The sequence below is a fragment of the Nuphar pumila genome, chromosome 6 (genome assembly GCF_984573655.1).
Source record: "Nuphar pumila chromosome 6, dmNupPumi1.hap1.1, whole genome shotgun sequence".
NCBI lineage: Eukaryota > Viridiplantae > Streptophyta > Magnoliopsida > Nymphaeales > Nymphaeaceae > Nuphar > Nuphar pumila.
Window position 1 is genome coordinate 69,385,046 of NC_143254.1, and position 14,550 is coordinate 69,399,595.

Consider the following 14,550-nt stretch of genomic DNA (forward strand, 5'->3'; position numbering starts at 1 on the left):
ACGAGGGAAACTCGTTGAAACGAGATTCAGGTTTAACCGAAACCTGAAAAAGGAAGATACCTCGAGGCACGAGGTTCAGGCTTAACCCTTAACCTGAAAGGGGCGACCAAATGGGATCCTCGAGTGAAGAAACCATGATGGGACATTCAGAATTTGGATGAACAAATCTGAAAGAAGTTTGCGAAAGGGGGAAGATGAGATTAAATTAGCTTTTGAATTTAATGACCTCTCGCAGAAGGTACAGGTTTTGACCCTTAACCTGAGTGGGAACAACCATACGGATTTCTCAAAACCGTGATGGGACAGGAGAGATACTTCAACTAAATGGGGTAACTCTTCTGGAAGATATAAACAACGCTAGGTTGCACCAAAATGGATATTGAATATTTATTTCATTCTTAGAATATCTAGAAAATTTTGCCAAAAAGATAAATTTATAGTTAACTTCAACGTTTGAAAATGTGTGCAAAGATATTCTCTCTTTTACCTAGAGTATTTCCTCTAACAAGGTTAACTCAACTGTTTTAAGTGTCAAATTCAAAATTTTAGCGCTGATGATTTTCTTTAAGGAAGCTATCTATTTCCTTGATATGAGAAGAGAAGAAACATTCTCAATTTCATAAAAGCAAGTAAAGAAAAGATATTGATAACAAATATTTTGCATAAAAAAAGATGACTTCGGGCAATTTTGGCAGTTTGATATCTGGGTGTTTTTCCCACAATGGTCTTTTTGCACTCTTTTTGAGTCATTGGGCTTTTTCGGGCTTTTTACATCATCCTTCATTTTGGAGATGTCTTGACTTTTCTCTCTTTTTCAGGGAAGGGTATGTCACAAACTCCTTCATCTTGGAGATGCTTCGATCCTTCTTTTATCTCAGGGATTATATATGATGGTATTGGCTCAAAGGTCTTTAGATGATAGCTGAAATCAAATATCATTTAGGGTTTGTCGGTAGGTTCATCACACTCGCCTTCATCACGACGGTGATCTGAACTTTTCCTGGAAGGATTCTTCACAAACTCATTCATCTCGGTAGATGATCCAAATCTTCTTTGGTCCCGGGGGTCTGCTCGCATATTCGCCTTCATCTTGACGACAATTGAGAGATCCCTTTTGCAGATATTTGATTGCAGCTTTAGAAATGAGAAGATATGAATTATGTGGATTCTTTTTATAGCTCAGGATATTTCCACTATCTGATTGCCAGAAAATCATCTTTAAAACATGCGTCATAACTATGATCAATGTCAATTCGCTTCCGGCTTTTCATTGTCATCGAATATTTCTTTCGCCAATCACACCAAGGATATTTCTCTCATCCTTTTGGTTGATCAACATGGAAAAGATTTGAATTTTACCTCTTTTTCGCAAAAAGTTTCACCTTTTTGGAAAGGATACTAGAGGTAATCATAGGTGATTCTTCTGTGTAGTAAGAATATTGGAATCAACAAATACTTTTAGTCAATTGGCAAATTTTTCATGACTTCTATGTGAAATATTTACTCAATATAGATTTTGATGCGACCTTTAGTTGCAATTTATGATTTTGGACATTCTCACTAGTAAACTGGGACCTTTCATTTAACGACCAGCGAAGGAGCTGAAACCTTTCATTTAATGACCAGCGAAGTAGCTGGAACATTTCATTTCATGACCAGTAAAAACTGGGACCTTTCATTTAACGACCAGCGAAGTAGTTGGAACCTTTCATTTAATGACCAATAAAAACTGGGACCTTTCATTTAACGACCAGCGAAGTAACTGGAACATTTCATTTAACGACCAGCGAAGTAGCTGGGACATTTCATTTAACGACCAGCAAAGTAGCTGGGACATTTCGTTTAACGACCAGTGAAGTAGCTGGGACATTTCATTTAATCATTTAACGACCAGCGAAGTAGCTGGGACATTTCATTTAATCATTTAACGACCAACGAAGTAGCTGGGACATTTCATTTAATCATTTAACGACCAGCAAAGTAGCTGGGACATTTCATTTAATCATTTAACGACCAACGAAGTAGTTGGGACATTTCATTTAATCATTTAACGACCAGCGAAGTAGCTAGGACATTTCATTTAATCATTTAACGACCAATGAAGTAGCTGGAACATTTCATTTAATCTTTTAATGACCATCGAAGTAGCTGGGACATTTCATTAAATCATTTAACGACCAACGAAGTAGCTGGGACATTTCATTTAATCATTTAACGACCAGCGAAGTAGCTGGGACATTTCATTTAATCATTTAACGACCAGCGAAGTAGCTGGGACATTTCATTTAATCATTTAACGACCAGCGAAGTAGCTGGGACATTTCATTTAATCATTTAACGACCAGCGAAGTAGCTGGGACATTTCATTTAATGACCTTTGATTTAATGATTTGATCTAAGATTTGAAGCTTTCTGAAAGACAAACAGTACGAGGATTGAGTTTTGTGAATGAACTTGATATTTAGATTTAAAGATTTTGAGAGGTAACCCTGTGCGAGGACTGGGTTTTTCGACCGAAAGTCGGGAAGGAGACCGACATTTTTAAGATATTTAGAGATTTCAAGTAGGAATGATTGTCGGGGTTTCAGAATTATCCCTTATCCTGAGCGGGAAACAAAAGATTTTATGAAGAGATAACCTGAGACTTGAATTTAGAAGGGATATGACAAGATTTAGAATTTATGATCTATGATTTAGATGGACCAGGTATGCGGTCCAATTTTCAGGATTAAACCCTTATCCTGACCGGGAATATAGAAAGAATAAACTTTGAGAAGACAGAAGGATATAGAACTTTGAAAAAAATATAGAACATTTGAGGAAATTGATTTATTTTTGTAGAAAGAATTCTCACAGGTAGCATGGTTGCCCCTATGAGTGATCTCAGGATTATCCCTTATCCTGAATGGGAAAAAGAATAGAATTTGAAGAGAAATTGATATAAATTTAGAAATCAATAAAGATTGATAAAACTTGTATTTGCAAAAAAAAATTCTCATAGGTAGCATTGTTGCCCCTATGAGTGATCTCCGGATTATCCCTTATCCTGAATGGGAAAAAGAAAAGAATTTGAAGAGAAATTGATATAAATTTAGAAATCAATAAAGATCGATAAAACTTGTATTTGCAAAAAAGAAATCTCATAGGTAGCATTGTTGCCCCTACAAGAGGTCTCAGGATTATCCCTTATCCTGAATAGAAAAAGAATTTAAGGAATTTAAATGAAGAAAAATTGATATAAATTTAGAAAAATCAAATGAAAGTTTACGAAACTTGTATTTACAAAAGAATCCTCATAGGTAGCGTTATTGCTCCTACGAGGGGTCTCAGGATTATCCCTTATCCTGAATGGAAACACCTCGAACAACGAGGGTCAGGTTTTTCCCTTAACCTAAGCAGGAACACCTCGGACAACGAGGGTCAGGTTTATCCCTTAACCTGAAAGGGTAAATGAATAAAAGAATGCCTCATGGAAAAGAGGCATCAGGTTTATCCCTTAACCTGAAAGGGAATGGATTTGATAAAATATTAATAGAATTGAGGAAAAATTTGATAAAACTTGAGAAAACTTGATAAAATTGATGTAAACTTGATAAAAATACGAATATAATGAATGAAACTGATAAAGATAATAAAATTAGATGAAAATTTATAAGTTTTGAGGAAAATAAGTTTTTCTGATCCTGCCTGCATATGGGATCTTGAAAGAAAAAATGTTTATTTAAAAGATAAGTGAGAAGTCATTTTTGAAGAAGAATCAACCACAAGAAGAATGATCAGTGCGAGGACTGATCCTGCAAATCAAACATGAGAGATCATCATGAGGGTCAATTTTTGAAGGCAACGGTTTTGAAAACCTATTTTTGAAGAAGAAGATCAACAATAGATCTGATTTCTAAAAATAACAGTTTGAAACTGATAATAAGATCAATAAAAGGGTTGATCTTTGAAGATAATGTTTAAAAACCAATCTTGGAAGATAAGACCAACATAGGGGTTGATCTTTGAATATAATGATTTAAAACCCATTTTTGGAAGATAAGACCAATACAAGGATTGATCTTTGAATATGATGATTTATAACCCATTTTGGAAGATAAGATCAACGCAAGGGTTGATCTTTGAATATAATGATTTATAACCCATTTTGGAAGATAAGGTCAACACAAGGGTTGATCTTTAAATGTGACGGTTTGAAAAACAACTTTTGGAAAATATGATCAACACAAGATTTGAGACCTATTTTTGGAAGATAAGACCAACACAAGGGTTGATCCTTCAATGCAATGGTTCAAAAGGGTTGATCCTTCAATGCAAAGGTTCAAAAACTTATTTTGGAAAACATGATCAACACAAGGGTTGATTTTTCAATGCAATGGTTCGAAAACCTATTTTTGAAAACATGATCAACATGAGGGTTGATTTTTGACAAAGGTTGGACCAAAGAATATTTGAATTCTTTGGTCATAACGAAGACTTTTTTAAAATTTCATGATTTTTGAAAAGCCTTCATAGATAATATCATTTCTCTCATGAATGATGTCAGGATTGTCCCGCATTCTGAAAAGAACAGGAATTTAAATGCCCCTGTATGGCAAAGAAGTATGGAATATAAAAGATATAAAGGAAATTGACATTTCATTAATAAGCAAAAGTTCGATAACAAACTAAATATTTACAAGAACTTCAAACAGAAAGGATTCAAAAAAGACTGGGCTGACTTGCCCCTACAAGATTACTAACAAAAAGAAAAATGACAGTGCAGAAAAAAAACTTGGGCATCCTCAATTCTTGGAGTGATCTGGAAATGGTTCTGTCAGGACTGTTGGGCACTCTTCTTCCTCGTCCTCTATCAGCTCACTTCTGTCAATGCAGTCTTGTATCATGTGCTTGAGGACAAAGCAGTGCTCTGTGTCGTGCCCCGTTGCCCTATGATATTTCCAAAATTGGTGCTTGAATTTTCCCAAGATTACAGGAGGATCTGCTATTTTAGGGAGCTTGATCATCTCGTGCTTCAAAAGGTAATCCATAATCACTTCTAAACTCTGAGATAACGGGGTGAAGACTCGATCTTTCTCCCACTTGATGTACTTAGGCTTCTCTTGAAGATCACCCTTTTGCTGAGGGCCAATTGGAAGCGGCTTGTCATTGTTCTTATAAGATCTCTCCTTCTGCCCCTTACTCTGATCTATTCTCGGTCCACTGCCACTGTTGTTCTTGTTTCCTTTGTTGCTGCTGCCAAGATTATTGCTGGAGGCCTCAACTGAATAGGCGAACTGCGCCTTCTTCTTCTGGTCTTGGATATTCTTGACCAGAGGCGTGCCCTCATAAAGTCCTCTTTCTATCCCTGCTTCGAGCCATTCGGCTCGCTCAATCAACTTGATGAAGGATTTCGCCGGGGAAGTGGCGATGAGGCTCCTTATGGGCTGAGAGAAATTGTTGAGGATCACCTGCAGTGCGTGCACCTCTGGAATGGGAACTTTCATCTTATTACAGGTGCTTCTCCACCTGTGAATGAAATCACCTGCTCTTTCAGTCTCTCCTTGCTTCAGATTGTAAAGATGATTTAATGTAGGTGAGGCTTCAGTGTTGAATAAGAAGCCCTCGATGAACAAATTTACTACCTTATCGAACTCTCGTAGTTTGATAGGATTTACGTGATCAGCATACCATCTGGCTGCTACGCCCTCTAGACTGCGAGGAAAACAGATGAACAGATCCCTGTTGTCTTTCCTGAAACGGCTGCACTCTGCATTAAAATATGGCTAAATGGGCTTTAGGGTTGCCAGTTCCATCAAATTTGAGAAATTTACGAGGAAGGTTCTCCAGGTTATCATCCCCATCTAGACCATCGTAAAAATCCTCGTCGGTGTAGGTCTGCTTGCCCTTACCCTTGCCTTGAATGTCTTTAATTGCTCGATTCATCTCCTTCATCTGCTTGCTCATCAGGTCCTCTGCTGGGGCCTCAGACTTGGGCTTGTTGACGAATTCAGGCTCTTCTGCAACTATCTTTGTGGACTGTCTCGGAGGATTCTGTTTGTAGACAATTTGCTCTTCCTCTTCTGACTCTTCCTCGACTGACTCTGATTCCTCAGAAGTCGTGTCGGGTTGTACCTTCTTTTTGATGATTCTGACTTGCTTCCTTACAAGATTCTTCCTCAGCTTGCTTTTAGGAACTGCCTCTTTCAGCTTGGCCTCGGCTTGCTCCGACATCATCCTTGCCATCATCTTTTGGAACATATCATACATAGCGGGGTCAATGTCATCTCCCCTGTTCTGACCCTATCCCCTGACTGATTTAGGAGAGCTCATCCCTTCTGCCTCACTGTCGCTGTGTTGAGGAACTGTTTCTTTTCCAGCTCTATTCTGAACCATTTTGAATATCAGTGCTCTCTCTGTGGAAGAAAGTGGAGGTTTTTAGACCAAAGAAACTTTTTCGAGAAGTTTTGACAAACGGAAGGATTTAGGTTGAAATCTATTAAAAATTATATCCCATTACTAGGGATTGAGTCGTCATAAAATTTGTGACAATTGTATTGTTTACTCTACGAGGGAGAGTAACCAACTAAACATATGAAAAATACCCTTTTGAAAAGGATATCTTTTGATGGAAAGAGATTTTTATGAAAATATAAACAAGAATATAAAATCAGAAGAAAATAAGAGAATAAATGAAATTTGAGGATAAATGGTAAAGATTTAAATTTTGAAGAACTTGCAGGCAGGATCAGAAGATTTTTTTGAAGAAATTTTAGAAGAAGAAGAAGAAGAGAAAGAAAAATACACCTGGGTTTTAAAAACAAAGAGGAAATTTTGAAATATATACCCAGGGTTTTGGAAAATATAAGGAAGATATAAAATATCACATAATCACAGATATACGAGCAAGGATGCACAAACAACACACCCTAAAGCTGACTCTATATGCAATATTTTAAAATGGCTGATAGGACCTTAATCCTAACTATAAGATTTAGATCATCTGGTTCCAATCAAGGTAAGCCGATATACTCAAGCCGAAGCTCGAAGTACGCGGCATAAAAATATCGCTCCAGTTCTAAGGTAATGGCTTCCCAACATCCTTGAGCACCTACCGATATACCTCGGACTATGGCCCTTAGGTACGTGGTAGGGGGGACGCGAACCCAAATAAATGGTCCAGTTGTGAGGCTCTCACCCAAACTATGGTTCATTAAGACAGCACAACAACGTGAAGACCGAGACAATATAAGTAAGGGAGATTTTCAAAAATATGTTCAACATGCAAGAAATCAGATGGCTCTAATGCAAGTCTTAAAGAGATAAATTAAAATGAAGAGAAGCATACACTTGCATACATTGTTTTGCATTTAATCCCTAAAATTGAGGAGAGTTGTATTTCAGACCTAAGTCTAATGTGAGCATGGAATAATCTCCTCAATATGGTCCTACCAAACCATACTTAAATCCTATCTGCAATGATGTCAGCTTAGGATAGAGTCTAGGCTCCTAAGGTTTGCATGGAAATGAAGCTGACATATGTAGAATAAAAACTTAGAAAATATCAAAGCAAAGGAAAATGCATTAAATTCGACCGGACGAAGACAAGTCCCATCTCAATCGCCAAAACTATGATCATCGCAAAATTTTTCCTCTCTTGTTGTTTCTCTCTCTTCCTTCTCTTTTCCTTTTCTAACCTCTATTTTTCTCCTTTTTGAAGGGAAAAAAATAAAAGACAGAAAAGAAAGAGAAAAGAAAGAGAAGAGAGAGGAATTCTTTTGCGGGGTCTCACTTGGCCTTGATTTGAAAATATTTAGCAAATAACTCGCCTCCGTTTTGAAATATATTGTGGGAAAATGGAGAGACGGGATTCGGTCGTCGGTACGAGGTTCGACCGTTCCTGGCGCCTTTACCAGGGGTAATCAAACCAATGATCGAATTTATGCCTTTTGCTTTGCCTAAATGTCATCTAAGAATTTATCCTAAAAATCTAAATGCACAAAGAATTTTGCTTGTGCAATGCAAGGATGTATGCTCTTTTTGAAAGATATTTTGAAAATTTTCAAGTATTCTGAGATGAACTTGGTAATGGAGTGAAGAAAATGATTGAATCTAGCTTAGAACTTGAGATAGATTAGAGAATCTCTAAGTCTTTAAAGTAATTCATAGTTGGCAGAATAAATCTTGATTTTGGAAAGAGAATGATTTGAAGCTTTGAAATGAAAGGAAATGAAGTTTCAAAGTCAGAAATGGACTTTAAATTTAATCATGGATTTAGGAGAAGAAGATGAAATTTTGAGGTGATATTGAATTCAAATCTTAGAATGGATCTGAGAAAATCAAATGGTATTTAAAAATAGAAATGTATTTAGGAAGTTCAGATGAAATCTGAAAATAGAATTTGGATTTGAAATCTAGAATTGGAAATGGAATTGGATCTTAAAAATGGATTTAGGATCTGAAATCTGAGATCCAAGATAGAGTTGGACTCTGGATCCTAAGATGGATTTTGGATCTGAAGTCTAAGATCCAAAAGTGAAATTGGGTCTGGATCCTAAAATAGATTTGGATCTGAAGTCTGATATCCAAAGTAGAATTGGATTTTGGATTTTAAAATGGATTTGGATTTGGATCTGAAGTCTGAGACCCAAAGGTGGAATTGGATTCTGGATATTAAAATGGAATTTGGATCTGAAGTCTAAGATCCAGTGTGGAATTGGATTCTGGATCCTAAAATGGAGTGGATCTGAAGTTGGGTTTAGGATCTGAAATTCAAAATAGAATTGGACTCTGGATCCTAAGATGGATTTTGGATCTGAAATCTGAGATCCAGAGAGTGGAGATTTATACTTGGAAATCTGGATTCAAGTTGAGATTAGGATCTATCTTTGGAATTTTGATTTGAGGTTTTAAACTCTGAATATATAAATTAATTTCAAAATCAAATTGGACTTTGAATTTGAAAGCTTGATTTTTTGGAATGTAGAAGATGAATCAAGAATTTCCAAGTTTGAATTGAATTTAAAAAATGAAATTTAGAAATTGAATCTTGAATATACAAATGGATTTCAAAGTCAAATTAGACCTTGAATTTGAAGTTTTGATCAGAAGATGAATCAGAAATTTCAAAGTTTATTTTGAACTTTGAGTTTGATTTGAGTTTTTTAATATAAGATGAATTTGAAATCTCAAAGTTAAATTGAACTTTGAGATTGGGAATGAAATAGAATTGAAAATGAAAAGATGAATTGGATTTTTACAAGAATTGAAGATTGATTGAAGAAGATATTTACATCACTTGGAGTTTTTGAAAAAGGAATTTTGAAAATAAGAGAAATATTTTTAAGTTAAACTCTAATAAAAGAAAGAAATATTTGAAAATATGATGATTTTTTAAAAAGGATCCAGTGTGGATCCAATGATATTCTATAAAAGATAAAAATACTAAGTCTTGTTTACATCCCGACTATGGCCATTGATGTAAATCATCAACTTAGGATTAATTTATCTCTTATGAAATGGTGCACGTGCCATTCGTGTTGCCATTTGTGAGAATTTGAGAAATAAAAGGCAAAATGCATGGAAACAGGCAAATTATGATTTTATAATGATCATTCATTCTATCTAAAACAAGAAATGTAAATTCTCATTAAGGCCTACCTATTACAATACATGAAATTGAATTTACAACTCCAAATAATGATATTTTCAACATATTCCTGCAAAACTTGGGTTAGTATGGAAGATAGAAAAGAATTCGTACATATCACATGGATCTCAAAGATGTCAATGTAAAAAGTACTCATATGTCAAGGTATCTAAAATCTAAAGTGTGAAAAAACCAAAAATGATATATGTCTATGTACATATAGACATGCATACATATACATATATATATATATATATATATATATATGTATGTATGTATGTGGAATGGTGATATAAATGACATTCATGAATCTAACACCTACATGGTGGATGTGATATTGTGCAACAGTGAAAACATGTGCCGGCAATGTGCACGGGCGAAGTGGGTGCAACAGTGAGGGTGGTGGACAGAATAACATGGTGGTTTGTAGCAACAGTGTACATTATGGCAGCAATGCAGATATACAGTGGAGCATAGAGTGATGGGAATGACAGAGGTAGTGTTGTGAGTTAAATGAAGTTTATACAAGGGAAGTTGAAAGTGAAAGTGGAATAGAGCTGGAAATGTTTATAATGACAAAGACTGTCTGACGATGCTGGAATGGAGTCATAGCTGGGAGATAATGATAGCCATGAATGCTATGGCTGTGGGGTTCGTGTGAGTGAAGCATATGTGCTGGGGGAAAATGAAATTGCCAGTTGATGAAATGGAAGTGGAAGGCTATGTCATTATACAGCAGGTAAAGGGGAGATATGTAGTTTGGTGAAGTTTATGAATGATTGTTGCAGCTGTAACTATAAAGGAGATGAGACAGGTAGACTTATGATTGTTGTGTGATGAGGGTATGTACAACATTGTTGTGAGAATTGGTGATAGTGGGATGATGCAGGAAATCTGAAGGTGTCGGTGAGGTAAGTGCTGGTAAGTGGCTGAACCTGGTGACAAGAAATGTTATATACACAGGTAATGCTGTAGCAACAGTGTGACGAGACAGCTAGTTATAGATAAAGGAGTAGATTTGCAAGATGATGCAATCTGGAGACGTTATATCAGACTGAATGTAAGGAGGTTGATGGCAATGCCGAGGCAGCAGTGAAGGTGTGATGGCCTGGGTGTTGCCGGCAGCATGAGAGTGCGATGTCAATGGTTGATAACATGGGTACCTTAACAAAAAACATGTTGTTTAGCAGGTGGTTCGAAAGGAGTTGAGATGGTCGTGGTTGTGGATCACATGGGCCTATGATGCTACAGCTGGAAGGTAATTGTATAACAAAGACTGGAAGAAAATGGTGATGAGCTGACATATGTCTGCAGAAATTCTGTACTGTTGATAGCAAACAGTGAGTTGAGGTGCGGTTGCAAAATGTGGAGGAGATGGGGTCGAAGATAAGGTAGTATAAAGGAAAATGTGAAAATGATGCAATAAATAGGAATGTTGCTGAAATTTTAGCAACTGTGGGTATGACATGGTAAGGATGTTGTAGATGAAAGATGCAGCAATATGCTACGTAAGTGGGGGGTTGAGGTATGTAGGTACTGTGAATAGTACCTTTTGCAGGAGGTTTGGAGGTGGTTGATGCTTGGCACTGAGATGCTGATGATGGAATATGCAATAGGGATTCTTTACGCTCTTATAAATGTAGGGAGTTTACAGGTGATGGAAGGGTAGATACAACATGAATTAACACTTGGAGATAATCCCTGTAGACGTTGTGGATGATGCAACAGGGGTATCCGAGATTGCAGCTGATATGCTGTATGAATATAGATTTTGTAACTGGCACTGATGGTGATATCTAGTGCAGGGAAAGAAATGCTATTAATGGATGTATGCCGATGGTACACAGACAATGGGTGAAGTGTGGCTGATTCTTGACAGGTGATCAAAAAAAAATTTTTTTTTCTGACACTTGAGACCCTTTTGCCTTTATAAAATAAGGAACATTGGCTGCAATGGGGCTATACATCCTCCAGTCTTATCAGTCTTCCTTGTAGTAATATAATATGATTTGCATTGTCAGAGCTCATCCCTCTGAGCACCGTTCCTAGCTCACGCCAGACCATAGGATACTTCCCATTCACTTTTATCACTCCTGCCCCCATGGTCAAGGGTCAACTACCTACTTCTTCTGGACAAAATTTATTCTACAAACTGTAACATTCAGCTTTCTAGTGATGCTTTAAGCTTTCTTCTCTTTTTTTTTAGAAAGAAATTAAACCAGAGGACCTTTAGAACTTCGATGATTCAAATATCTGAAACCCAAAAAGGGTCGACAACCATAGCCCGGGTGCCCAGCCCTTGCGGCTAGCACTCGGCTCACCCTAAGAAAGGCCAAGGCTGGCACCGGGTGCCAACCTTGCTGCCAAAGCACACACACACAGGTCTGAGCCCTGGGTTCAGACCTGCCTGCAACCGAAACCTCTTGGTACAAAACAAAGCAGGTGCGAAGGCATGCGTTGGGCACACAGACCATCTGCAGGGCGCCCAACCCAGCCATGGCGCAAACCGGGTTGGCCAGAAGGTCTGGTCCATTGGACCAAACCATGCCATCATCCGCCAACATGAACTAGAGCCCAAGGGCTTGGTTCATAGGTACCAAGGGTTCAATGGGCGCCTGCACAAGGTCGGCCTAAACTGCTAGGTACCCAAAAAGGAAAACAAGAGGGTTAAGTGGGCTGGACCAGCGTCAAAGAGAAAAAAAAAGAAAGAAACCCAATGGGGACCTGGTCAAGCCGTGACCCAGGCCATCACGAGCCACATCACCCTTTCCCGAAAGGGTTGGGATTGGGTTGAACCCAATGCATAAAAAGAAGAACATCAAACAGGGCGGTTGCAGCTACCAAAACGCTACAAGAAGGTGCTATCTAGAGCTGGGTGTAGGTTGGACGAGCTCAGCTCGGTCCAGCACACCCCAATGAGCCTACTAAGACCTTGCTCATGCTTTGAACCTCGTTATGAGGGTGAAGGCTCAGTGCCACGAAACTACAAGGAAAAAAAAGAAAACAAAAAGAGGAAAACAACCAAAACAGAAAAACAAATGCTATTGAAAAACCGACTGCATATATATAAAAATTTCTGCATGCAGCGATGAGACAAGGGGTTGAGCAATACGGTATAGAAAGGAAAACAAAATCATTTACATGCTATAAGGATGGGAAATGACAGTAACAAAGAACGTAGTATTGTATGTCTTGCTAATCCACCGAAAGATCGTGCACGCATAGGTGGATTAGCATCTTCGGTTTCATGAGTTAACGAACCACAAAGAAAATAGTCGGATCTTCACCTTAGCTATTTGAGGAAGAAGAAGGTAGGTTGCAGCTTTCTACTCCAAGAGACACCCACGGCTGGAAGTGGGGAACAAGAGAAAGAGGAGATTTGGGAGAGAGAAGAGAGAGAGAAGAGACGGAAAATCGCCCAAAACAAGGGGGACCCATTTTTTTTTGTAAAGATTTTATAGGTGTGGGCTTAGGGATGGACGAGTGGGATTTAATCCCTCCAAGATGAAGGGTTGGGGAGCTCCACGCCCCCCAACAACCAATGCATGTCAAGCCTTCCAAAAGGCTTTACAGAAATTTCAAAAATGCCATTCATTAAGAGCTTTAAAAGTTAGGATTTTTACAGGGGGGCACCCTTGGCTGCCACCCATCGTGCCTAATGGATTCGAAGTATTTAAAATCTTTTGAAAACATTACAATTTTGCCATGGGGCGCCAGCCCTATAGCCTTCTTTTGGAAAAGACGCCCCTCATGATGGAGCCTAGGCTTCATCATGAGGGTGTTGGAATGATGCATGGCCAATGAAGGCCTCTACTTAAAATCCATGCAAGAAATTTTCGAAATTGCCATCCAGCTGGTCAAGCATTGACCAGCTGGACAACCATGGCCATGGACGTCCACTATCGGGGTCGTCCATGGGTCTTGGATCCACTAGGTGCTCCGGATCCAAAACCAAAACCCGTAGATTATGTATGTGTGAACACCTCAAATTTTTCAAAGGTTTGTAAAAATGACCTTTTTGCCCCTGGTTCCATTTTCTGAGAAAACCAAAGCTAAATTTAAATCGTTCTTCAGGTTTTCTGGATTGAATTCCATATTGATATACTCAAATTCAATTTTGGATCCAAACCCAGTATTTTAAATCCAAATCTGAGCCTCGTTGTCCAAATTCCAAATTAAAATTACAAAAATACCCAAAAAATGGTTTTGAATGGCTCGGGTAGTTCATCCAGCATCCTGTTGGATCCACAACTTTATATTTATCGATTCAAGGTTTTAAACCTCGAATATTTCCTAAAAATCCGGATATAAACCCATTTTCTGAAGAAATTTTCCCAAAAATCACCTTGAGTTCTCAGAAAAACTCCCTTTTGTAAATATTTTGCAAAAAATACAAAAAAAAAACAGTTTTAAGTCTTTATTTCCTCATAAATCTTAGGAGTTTATTCTAAAAATACGAAAAATGAAAAGACAACATAAAAAAAACATATATATATCAGGAAAACAAAAAGAAAAATATAAAGAAATAAGCGCCCTTTTTTTTTATAAAACCTATCTTTTACCACGTTTTTTGGAAAATTTTATGAAAGTAGAGGGACTTGTTTTAAAAAACAGAAAAAAAAAACCCTAAAAAGGGTGCTTATCTCTCTTTCTCGTCTGATTTTTCTCTGATAAACCCTCCTCCATGGCACTCTCTCCCTCTCTCTACTCTGCCGATCGCTAACCTCCTCTGCCCATTTCCCTCCTCTCAAGCCACCGTCTCTCACCCCCGCACCTTCCTTCACCTTCAGCAATCCGTTATCACCCTTCCCCATCGCATCTCTGATCTGATCCTCATCCCTCTTCTTCCTCGTTCTTCCTCCTCAGATCCCCTTTTCCTCTCTACCTTTGCTTACTCGATCGATAAGGGTGTACTGTCCAAC